At 37.9% G+C, this 12,168-nt stretch overlaps 1 long non-coding RNA gene across 2 annotated transcripts; it reads right to left on the reverse strand.

Moving 5' to 3' along the window:
- Nucleotides 1-430: 430 nt before the first annotated feature.
- Nucleotides 431-8,799, reverse strand: LOC308194101. Of its 2 annotated transcripts, XR_013950271.1 has the most exons (4): nt 8,457-8,799; nt 8,134-8,222; nt 4,682-4,828; nt 431-1,274 (listed from the first exon to the last, which is right to left on the reverse strand). It is a non-coding gene; the product is annotated as an uncharacterized lncRNA (long non-coding RNA). The 2 variants fall into 2 exon arrangements; XR_013950270.1 differs by lacking the exon at nt 8,134-8,222.
- Between the last annotated feature and the right edge of the window lie 3,369 nt (nt 8,800-12,168).

The following is a 12,168-nucleotide window of genomic DNA, read 5'->3' on the forward strand; positions in this document are numbered from 1 at the left end:
GCCCCATCATGAAGCACGCACATCTTCCCTAGCTGCCCTTAACACTAATTTCAACACACATGGAGAATTTGGCAGAGACCATTACGGCGCAGTGAATGGAACCACTGTGGTTAGCAAGGGCATCATGAGCAAGCCCATATTACAGTGTCATAATACAAACATATAACTAATTAACTAAATAATGAAGAGGAGACATAAAACAGTTTCTTATGCCTGGGGAATTATAGAGCCTAAGGTTAAATGGCAGCTTTAAATAAGTATTTCTTTGCTTTCGTTAAGGCAGGTTGCTTTATTTTAATATACATTTCATATTAAAATTAATTATAATGTATATTGGATTCTGCAGTTATAATTTGTATTCTCTGCTTTATGTGTCACTCACTCATTAGTTTCCTAAATAACAGAGAACACACTTAGTCAGTTGGCATTTTCCAGTGTTTTAATTGCCTGCTGTGATATAATTATTGTGACATTTTGGGATGTTTTTAACATCCTGAATTAAATATTCTGACATCCCACAGAGCACTTCATGAAAACAGTCAAACTGTATTCAAGTCATTAGGAGTCTACAGTTGTCCTTTAATATTAAAATTATTTTTGACACCAAAAAAAAAAGCAGATAAAATTAATGTATTTAACAACTTAGATCTTATGTCAGTTTCCATATTGAAAATTGCTAATTATTATTAGAATATAATGAGTAACTACAGATCTTTAAATATTGTATTAATTTGCTTTTTATTTTCATTTTATTTTTTAGGTAGCTATCAAACAGTGCTACCCTCTGAAGTCCTATCTACAAAGTTCAATTTTTATTGAACTCTCACTGTAAAATATGCTACATTAATTAAAAAAAAAAAAAAGAACATCTGATTCACAGTGGTTATGAACTACTTTATATCCATAAAAACAATTTCAGTTGCACAAAAAAAAATGTTTACAAGAGTTAACATAAAATGCCTTGGCTTCCAGATTAGAATTAATTTCTGCAAACAATAATTGTTTAATGGATTACATAAAGAGAATTAGATAAATCAAATAAAATTTTGTGAATTAGCTCCTAAAAGATGTAAGAATAAGAATAACATTTAGATAATAAACAGACATTTCCCTGCCTTGGTCTTTTCAGCCCCATTTTGCAAAAGGATTGCAAATTTCCTGGCATGTGGATGTGGAGGAGGCTTTAGGAACCGCAGAGGCAATGAGGGCAGCTCCATTCAACCTCCAGTCCAGCCTTTCTGCCTCTGCCACCACCACTGCAGAAACACACGGACCTTGTCAGGGACAGAAAGAGAAGTCAGGAGAGCGATGGAGGGTGATATTTTACCCTGGCAGTCTCCAATTAATACCTGGTCCCTAAAGAGTCATACATTGGCTTGTGCACAGCACTACATTAAATTGTGCTATGGTCAAGCTAAAAAAACAGACTCAACTTGACATTTCCCTTCCTCGTGTGAGTCCAGCACAAAGTAGTGCAGTTGTGAGTATGGCTCTAAACCAAAAGCTGTCTGGTTATTAAATACAATCTTAAAAATCAAGTCAATGTTTTAATATATACTCAGCATTTGATTTATACTCAACACTGACACCCAAAAAATACCACCCCCCCCAAAAAAAAAAAATCAATTTGTTTTCTAACTGTTCAAGGTCTAAATAATGATTTTTCTATCTCAGCTGCAAATTTAGTTATTCGACCATATTAATCAAATTTCAAAAGATTGTCTGAATCTTCCTATAATGAAAACTGGAAGTGAATGCAATACTGTAATAATGGAATAATATTCTACAGATCTTAAATGTAATTATGTTATGTTTATGCAAAAAATATATTGGCCTATTGAGCGACCAAGATACAGTCAATGCAAGATGAGTGACAGAGTCAAGACCTAGTTTGTGTGGAAAGGCAGGAGCTGGCAGTTGTCAGAACTGAAACTAGACGTGAGGGCTAAACAGACCAATATCCTATTGACATCAGTTAGATAGCAAGAATATGGAAAGCAAAGTTCTTGATTTCTTGACCACTATACATCAAAATCTTCTAGATCAAACTAAATATCACACACAAATGAAGAGACAAGTGCAGCATGTGCAAAATTAGTGTCCATCATAACCTTAGTGAGAAGCCAGAGAGAGAGATAATGGAGTTGAAACTTGGGGGACAAATTTGCAGCAAGGATGTTACTTTTATGTATATAATTACCTGTCTTTTCTGTGAGTTATGGCTTTACTTATATGAGTACTTATTTACTTTATATCTTTCTGATAGTACACTGATGATTCATACTGACTTGAGCATGCCCTAGTGTATTTACTGCAATAAAATGCACTGAAATAATCCCAATGATACAATCAAAGTGTTCAATTACCCAGCTGACATTTAATGCTGACATTCCATCCTCATGTCAAACTTCCATGTAGACTTGAGGGTTTTTTTTGTTGAAATCATGTCTCCATTTTTATGTCATAACACTTTAAATGAGTTAATTACAATTCCAAACAGCAGGTGTGTGTTTTAACAGCCATAGGATTTGCACTAACAGGCTAATTGCTCAAATATTCTGTTAACTTAAGTGAAACTTGTGCTCTGGCAGAGCAGGAGGAATAAAGAACTAAGAAATAAGAGAGATTACAAATAACAAAAAATCAAACTCGCATAAACACAGTATGCATTTATAGACAGTACCACACTGGCATTGATCTCATTTTACCCCAATTCTGCATCATTTTTGAATATGTTAAAAGATCAGTGCAAGTGTCCTCAACCATATTGATCCTACTGAAGTCACAAGTCCCTTTGCCTCATTTTAGCTGCTATTTGGCCAGGCACCTAAACTAACAGTGCTGAGTGCATCCGCTCTCAAGTACACACTTATGCAGCAGAGCCCAACGGAGACTTAAGCAGTCACTTGTAATGAGTGTGGTAATACACAGCCCTGAATTGGCTTTCCCTTCTACCTGCAAGAATTGCCAGACATGAAGATGGTGACAGATCACTGCAAGTGGGAAAAGATTATCCGGAACAGCTTATTCAGCTGCTCGTTTTCAGGCAAAAAAATCTGAGGGTAATGAGTTTTTTTTTAATTGAAATATGATCAGCTGACTCTGTACTTCATTGTGGGGTAGCATTAAAAACCAAAGAATAAACCAAAGAACTGTTAAATACCAGAAACAAGACTTTTAAAAGTATTTCCAAAAGTTTTAAGAAATATACTTTGCAGGAATATCTATTAGAAAAGAAATATTTTTGTGCCTGTGTGTTGAAAAATACTAAAAGACTCTCTCTTCACTTTGCTAGAAAATCCATATAACAAGAAACCCTCAATGCTCTATTAATTTCATTCATGGTTTGCTATGAGGTAGTGTGGAGTTACTGTCATATTTTCACTTAGTTCTTTCAGATATAATGAGGTCATGAGTAAAGTCTTGCTCATATTTCAATATTTTCAGACAAGGTACTTCACTATTAATAAATTGGAATTAGACCATTACCTTTACTGAAGGAACATTGCATTGGAAGTACCCACATTAGCATTTCAGTTCAACAAAAAAATTAGTGTTCTCAAGCATGTCTTTCACTCATCCCCACATACTACGCTCCACTTCACATTAAAAAGCTGTTTTAAAGTACAAAACCTGAAGTTTTCTCAGGTGAATGTATACTGGAAGGTATGCTCCAGAGGCACACCTTATGTTGTCTGGCCAGGAAAGCCTTGAAAAACATGAATAATGGAGACATAAGATCTGATCACCGATGTTCAACTCTGCAGGTTCAAGGTGTGAAGCCACTTGTTGATGTGCACTTAACCATTCTGTCCAGAAAAGTGCCATGGAAGGTTTGATATTTAAATGTACAAGTCATTAAAAACCAACATTTCCTTTTTGTCAGTATGTCATCACCATCCAGATAACAAAATCAGGAAGATGACACAGATTTCACTTCTACCTCTATCTGCAGGGATTTAAACCTTTCCCTCTGAAGAAATATCTATAGCCACAAACCTGTGGGTAATATATGGGAGAGAGTGCTCTCAGTGGCATGATACTGTGGCATCACACTGGAAGAAATTTATGATAAATCGGATAAGAAAGAGAGAGTTCAGCTCTAACTTGCTGGTTAGGACATTTTTGTTAAAGATGAGAATGCTTGGTGACAGTCTGTGGGTAAATAGATGTAGTTGCCATTACAGAAAAAGCCACCCCTAGTACTGGTTTCAAAAAAATATTACAACTGCATTTTGCCAAGGCCCTAATCCTGTACTAAGTATTAAGTATGCCCTGAGAATTCCTCCCAGATCAAGCTGCTTAGAGGATTTGGTAGAGAAACTGTTCCCAGATCACTGCTGGTCCGAGGGAGAACACAAGCAAGCTCCGTGCAGCCTTGGACATGCACAGAAACACAGCTCTGGATGTAAGTGGACCTTTAAAGGTAAAGAAAAAAAGAAATTCAAGTGCATCTGGAATGAAAAATCTACTGAGCAAGGTCTTCTTGGACCATATTTTAGTGTTCATGATCAGAAGCCCTTTATTCAAGCTGTTTCTGATTCCTGTGATTTTGAAGTCTATTAGCACTTCCCTACCAAAGAAACAGCAAGACCTTTGGAAAATAAACAGAGGTGACTTCTCAGCAGGAACAAGAGCAGACTAACAGAAGGCAGCGTGGACTGCAAGCTGCAGAACTTACCAGGCTTCTGCAAGGCACCGTGAGCACTGGAAGCCGGTCAGTGGAGTCAGCCTGAGTGCCAGGTAGCTGTGGTTGTGGCTGCTGCCAGCTCCCGAGCAAGCTGCTCTCCAGCCAGCTCTCTGCGCTGCTGCAGTCAATAGGCATAACCTAAAACCCATCCAGGAAAAAACTTTTGGTATGCGCTTGTTGTGGTTTAAGCCGGCAGGCAGCTAAGCACCGCACAGCCATTTACTCATCCCCGCACAGTGGGACGGGGGAGACAATTGAGGAAAAAAGGTAAAATTCGTGGGTTGAGATAAAGATAGTTTAATAGGACAGAAAATGAAATAAATATTATTAATAATTAATAATAATAATAATAACAACAACAACAATAGACTAGAACATACAAAGCAAGTGATGCACAATACAATTGCTCACCACCTGCTGACAAATGCCCAGCTCATCCCTGAACAGTGGCCATCCCCCAGCCAACTCCATCAGTTTTATTGTTCAACAGAACACCACATGGCATGGGACATCCCTTTGGGACAGTTTGGATCAGCTGCCCTGGTTCTGTTCCCTCCCAGCTCCTTGTGCACCCCCAGCCTCCTTGCTGGCAGGGCAGTATCTGAAGCTCCTTGTCTCTGTGTAAGCACTGCTCAGTAACAACAAAAACACTGGTGTGTTATCAGCATTATTCTTATCCTAAATCCAAAACACAGCACCATACCAGCTACTAGGAAGAACATTAACTCTACCCCAGCCAAAACCAGGACAATATCTACCCCTTATTCTATACCATCTATGTCATGCTCAGGTTCCACACCTTCCAATACATCCCAGTTAATCATCACAAACCTTTCCTGTCTTTTGATATACACACACAGATATCATTCCCCTAGTCTGTGGACCAACCTTCTAAAATGTCCATTGAGTTCATTTAGTCTATGACTTTGGGCTCCATCTGCGTAACAGACTTTCAGGGCAGGAGAGATGGTATGTGGTGTTGGATTGCTGCATGCTGAAGCCAGTTATGGTGCCATCACCACTGCAGTTTACTCAGTTCCATCAAAATTCATTCTTCGTTAATCTGAGTGATTCTCACTGTAGTGCCTTTGATATGGCACATAGCCAATTCATCCACCATTTGCCCCCCTCCATCTTTCCAGGTCATTACTGCCAGCGAGTTGTCATACAGTGATGGTGTACTCCGTATAAACTTGCCCACGTGGGCTGCATGCATTTGATTTCATCTGGACCTCTGAATAACTGGTTGCTGTCCAGGTCACCATAAACTACCTCCAGCATGTCTAGTTCTCTCAGATTCTGGACACCCCTCTCCATGGCTGTCCACCCACCTGGGTGGTATACATCTTCCTTGAAGAAGATTCCTTCACGACTGACAGGAGTCACCTCCAGAGGCTGACGGCTTGTTCCCCTTTTTCAACCACTTTGTCAATGTCCCTTTCCCTAGAGAGGGATCCCAGTCATTTGGCTTCCCTGCCCTCCAATATCGTGCTACTGGCCCTGTTATTCCAGCATCAGAGAAGCCAGGTGACAATGTGCTTGCCTGGGCAGTGGCTGAAATCCTTTTGCATATCTCACAGTTCACCCAGTGATAGAGATGGAGTGGTTATTGCCCTGTTTATGAGATGTCTCTTCCTCCTCCTCTTCTCCCAATGGCCCTGCTTGAGAGTAGCCTGCCTCATACATTTCTTCCTCATTCCCTGTAATAGGAAAGGGGGAGCCTCCTTCCTGCCTCCTTCCACTTCTTCCCTTACTAAATGAGCTGACTTTCACATCCGTTGTTTCTTTTTGTGTATATGGGTGACAGATGTCGGCACGGGTTGTTTCTCTGGTTCGGCCACAGGGCCTGTTGTTTCGTTAGCAGATCCAGGGGCCTTCTCTTCCCCTGAGGGTGCTGAATAGTGGTGAACAAGGCTTGGTAGGCTTGGGCCAGGCCCCAGCACATTTGAGTGATTTCATGGAATCATAGAATTGCTAAGGTTGGAAAAGACCTCCAAGATCATCTGGTCCAACTGTCCCCCTGCCACCAGTATCACCCACTGAACCATGTCCCTAAGCACTAAGATTAATCTCTCCTTAAACACCCCCAGGAACGATGACGCCACCACCTCCCTGGGCAACCCGTTCTGATGCCCGACAACTACTCTTTCTGAGAAAAAAGCATGTATATCTCTGGAATTGCCAGGGTGACAGTATACTTTTCCCAAATATTTTACTATTTTTTCAGCATTATGAGTTGGTTCAGGGGTGAAGTTCCAAAACACAGGAGGTGCCCACAGGCACAGGTACCTGTCCATACTATTCCACACACTCTGCCACTCATAATTATCCTGCCTTGAAACAGACCTCTGGGTGCTATTCTTAAATAGTTTTTAACCTTAAACAAAACCAGAGGCATATTCAGGAGACATAGCAATAGGAACATGCTGGTTTGAACATCCCAAGGATATTCAAAATTCTCAAGAGCTATTATAACTCATCTGGAGGAGAAGGGGAAGGTGAAGGGGAAAGGGAAGGTGAAGAAGCAGGGGAAAGAAAATTAACTCTATCCCAGCCAAAACCAGGACAGCTTAAGTTCATTTCTAATTAGGAAAGTGGGTAAGTGGATTCTTGAAGTTAATCACCTACTTAAGTGCTTTCCTGAATTACAGCCATGCACTGCTATACACGATGACGATATCTTTATGTAGACTCCATCTTATAATTCTATACAGAAGCAGAGAAGGAATGTATTCAGATTAAAGGAAGGGAGAAGAAGCTGAGTAAATTCTATCCAAGCTAGTTTTGTGTGCTTTCTTAATGCTGTCATACCAGCTTGACCTTTGTTTAGAAATCCATTTGATTTTTTTGTCATTTGAGATAGATATATTTCAAAGCAATAAACTGTTTCTGGAGGGAAAAACATTTCTTGCTTTTCACGTTGCCTTTTGTTTTTCTCCATGTTATAATAAATTTTACCATTTCTTACTTCTATTGCTAAATAGATATGGTTATTTTAGGTTTGCAGTACTTCCAACTATAACTGTGCAGTGTGTATGGCAGAGAGCTGGCTCCTGTCTCTCACCCTGGCAAAGCACATTTCCCAGTAAATATTTACAAAGACATAATTTAAGCACACTGTAATTAAAATGTTAATTTTTAAAGAATGAGAAATACATAATGATGATGTGATTAAACCAAAGGAAAAAAAATAACAAATAAGAAAACATGAGGTAGAGTCAGTACAATCCTATTGATCATTGTAAATAAAACAGAATGTTTCTTCTTGAAAATGATCATTCAACAATATTTGTTCTCTGAATTCATGCAGAAACCCTTCCACACCTTTGTGTCTCAAAAAATGGCTACAGCATGACAACAGAAAAAAATTACTTTGGACTTGTAGATCTCAGTAATGAAAAAAAGATGTTTATTTTTTAGCTATGCGTATACCCTTACCTTACCTGTGGTCAGGTAAGCAAGGATGGGATTTTTGGAAGATTGCTACATGAGCAAACATTTGTCCATATAAATTCTCTTGTAGGATCAAGGCCTAAAATAATTCAAAAAGAACTCAAATTTAGCCAGAAACTTGAAGTTAGATGAGCTCTACCTTTTTTGAGCCCACCCAAAGACATTATAGATTTAGAATCCCTAAAAGGAAGTTCCATTGGACAAATATTAATGAAGTAGAACAAACTAATCCCGTAACTAGAGCAAACTCAGAAATGTTGAGATTTGGAAAAAAAAAAAAAAAAAAAGGTTTGAGAATAAATCTGTCCCCTACCTGCTGAGACCATAGAGGCTAAGACCTTCCTTGCAGTCCATTGTTTTTTACCCAGAAGTTCCCCAAACTGAAAAAATTCTGCATAATCTTAAGAAAGCCAACTTTTTTCCATTCCCTCTGAGGGTTAACAATTTGTGTGTGAACAATATTGTCAGCTTTTCTCAAATTTGTTTCCAGTTGCAAATTCACTGCACCCTCTTTCTCAGAACAAATGGCAACATTTTTTCTCATCATCTAGTAAAATCACCTACTGTAGTGATCCTATTCTTTCACAGCAAAATCTTCTCCCAGGTGAACATGCTAACTGCTCCCAGGGGGTCTCCTCCCTGCTGACCAAAGTGCAGCAGCCAGAACAGCACAGAGGCAGCTATTCTCCATGCTCAGTCACAGGCTGATTAATGAAACATAGCATAGAATAAATTGTGAACAAATGGTTTTATTGACGATTGTGATAGCATTGGTAATAACCTTAAGCTTGGATTATCAGGTTAGATAAAATTTCAACTTTTTTTTTCGTTTATTATTTGTCCTATCTTCCTTTCTGAAATGGATCTCCTTTACAAATAAGTTAAAAAAAAAAAAAAAAACTGATTTATAGCACTCATTTTGGGAGCTGATTAGCATGTGTTTCATATTATTATACTGGGTGAGTATTTGAATATTTTTTTCCTTTGATCTGATTATTCTCAAGATGATGCATTGAAGTTTTTGGATTCTGGACCCTTTTTTTTTTTTTAATCTACTGAGACTGCCTACAAAGACCATAGTATGTGCTGGAGTATTACTTGCATTAGAGGCAAGTTAGCAGATCCTCAACATTTCCATAAACTCCTGGATACTTACTTATTCTCAGAGAGAGAAGCAAGGTGACTACCAGATCACTCAATATTTTAAGAAAAGATGATTCCTAATTATCATTTCTCAAGCTAGCTATATTGAAATTAAATGTCATAGCTGTATTGAAATATTATATATATATATTCAATGTAGCTATATTGAAATGAAATGTCATAATGAAACTTCAAGAAGCTTGCATAACTTGTACCGAGGATTTCCTTACAGCCTCTTCCTCTAACTACTCTTGCCTCTCACATATTGAAAGAAGCAAAACTTGTCCTTAATATATAGTCAAAACCAAACAAACAAATAAAAAAAACCTACACTCACCTTAATTTCTTTTATTGTTATAAGAGGCAATGTGAAGGAGGCAAAAATACATAATAACGTGTTTCAATATTACTTTCTTTTAATTTTAATTTTCATACTGAGCTTTGCTTGCCTGACAAGGGTTTGCTACTCATTTATATGCTTGTATGCAGGGTATATGTGTGTGTATACATATATGGCTTTGTTTCTCAGAGAGAAAAATCCATTGCTGGTCCCAGATTCTGTGCAATGTGGAACTGTTTCTCCACCTTTAAAGACTGTTTGTTTTAACATTACAAAGTGGCATTTTAAGGAAACATATGGGCTTGTTTTAAATCCATTTCCCTACTCCAAGGCATGTTATCGCTTGATTGAATGCCTCTGTAACCACGAGGAAATGTCCTTCCACATGACCAAAAGGGTGACTGTAATCCCATGTCCAGAATCACCACCATCACTTAAGCTTATCTCTTTAGGTAGGCCTACTAGATCGTCTTTTCTGTTTCTAGTGGGAGCACAGTTGTGCTCCCAAGAGTAAATTCCAGCTCTAGAGGGTATAGCAAATACCTATGTTGGCCAGAATAACTACAGACAAATGCAGGAACAATTTATAGCTTATGTCATTCTATCCTGTTGTAAGCTATTTGACTTTTACATTGTTTTATTAGAAATATAGCACAATATTTTTAATCTTCATTTGAAGATGTGAATGGTCTGAAAGTTTAGTGGTTAAATGGGAATGCTTACAAAATGATCTTTTTAGTGGGACTTAGTAAAGGCTGACAGGCAGTGCCAAGCTGGTCTAAAAATAAATAAATAAATCCAAGGACAGACCAAATTAGTTCCTCTAGAAAGATTAATGTGAATCAAACAGCTATGTTCTTGCAAGGAAGTACTGAAGTACTTTACCTGAAGTCCTTTTCCTGCCAGAATTTCACTTTAGTTATTCTAAAAATTCTGCTATGTGCTCTTATACTTCCTTTTTTAAGTACATTGGAAAGCTAGAAAACAGGCCAGCAAGGATCACAGTAAATAAAGAAATACATGAAAATTGAGGAATATGGCTTAGTTTGTGACTGCAATATATAAATACCTTTTTGCTCCCTCTCCCACATATCAGAGGCTTCGAATTATGACCTAAATACTTCTTAGACACCATACCAAACCTGAACTTTTCCTCTCATCCACTTAATAAATGTCAGTTCAAAATGTAAATGAATTTATTTCATGGTGAAGCATATTTCTTAAAATAAAGTTGTCATTGTTTACTTGATAAAAATACAGTTTTAGGACTATCTGAAAACCCTCACAAATGTTGCTCATTTAGCAAAGGCAGGAGGGGAAAGAGAGGCTCTGCCTGATTTCCTTCCCAAATCTATGGCATTCACCTAGATCATGGGTAACCCAAATCACATTATCCTGTTTTCTAATTTCCCTAGGAAATTAGAATATACTTGTCTGAGCACTGAGAAGAGCCTGATGGTTATCATACTACAGAGGGCTTAGGGCAATGCTTCCTTGTCTGTGGACTTACATGCCCTTTAGTTTTACAGCTGTCCACTTTGTATGGATTAGCTAAATATTTGCATTACTTATTTGGTGACTAGCTGTATCTCTACGTAGGGCCCTGTCCTGAGGGATGATCTTAGTTCAAGCTTCTGCTTCATTTGTTTCCCCAGTTTGTTTTTGTTCAAAACCCCCAGGGGTTTTGGCCCTCCCCTCAGCTTATTTTTTTTTTTTTTTCTTCCCTACTATATATATGATTATCATCCTGGACTTGGTTCTTGTATCACACCTATTAAACCACTAAAAGTGGTATTATTTTATTAGCAAACTCTAAGGTTTTATTTCTGTGAAACAAAATGCATTCCTAACCATGCACTCTGCACAAATCGGTAATACAAGTGATATAATAATAATTAACAGTTAATGTTCAACTCTTTTCATATCAAGATGTTCTTGGGCAACGTTGGCTTATCACTGGATCACATGCCACATAAGATCTTGTTGATGATAATTTTGATCAGAAGTATACTCAGGTACTCAAATTTAACAAACAGTTGGGCCACAGATGGCAGTTAATCTAGTCTTTGACTAAATTAATAGCTTTCATAATTGGGTACACATGGAGCTGTTTAAACATTAAGCACGGTGCTCTTAGGTATCTTTAACAAGAGAAAGTAGGGTTGTTTTAACCAAAAGATTTGTGCAGCTGGGAATAGCAGGAGAGTGGGCATCATAGGAAAAAACAATGCAGTGATTTCTTTTCTTTGCAGAGCTAAATGCAACAGTAAGAGTAGAATTGGCTTGTTTGATTAAATTCAAGAAGTGTTCTTAATTTTTGGAGGTAGGAACCTTCTTACTGTTATCCCTTTACTGGGCACAGAATTAGCTTAAATATTTGGGACATGACATGTTTTTTTAGAGTTTCCCCTACTCTTAACCAACAGATTGCCCACATGTGAGAATAACAGGAGAGGAGTTTTAGTTACCAGCAAGCTAGCATGCTTTTCCTATACTTTTCTATGCTACAGAGGAAGTGCAAGATGTTTTAAAATCTTTTATT

This window comes from Anser brachyrhynchus, assembly GCF_964034855.1.
Source record: "Anser brachyrhynchus genome assembly, chromosome: 4".
Classification (NCBI taxonomy): Eukaryota; Metazoa; Chordata; class Aves; order Anseriformes; family Anatidae; genus Anser; species Anser brachyrhynchus.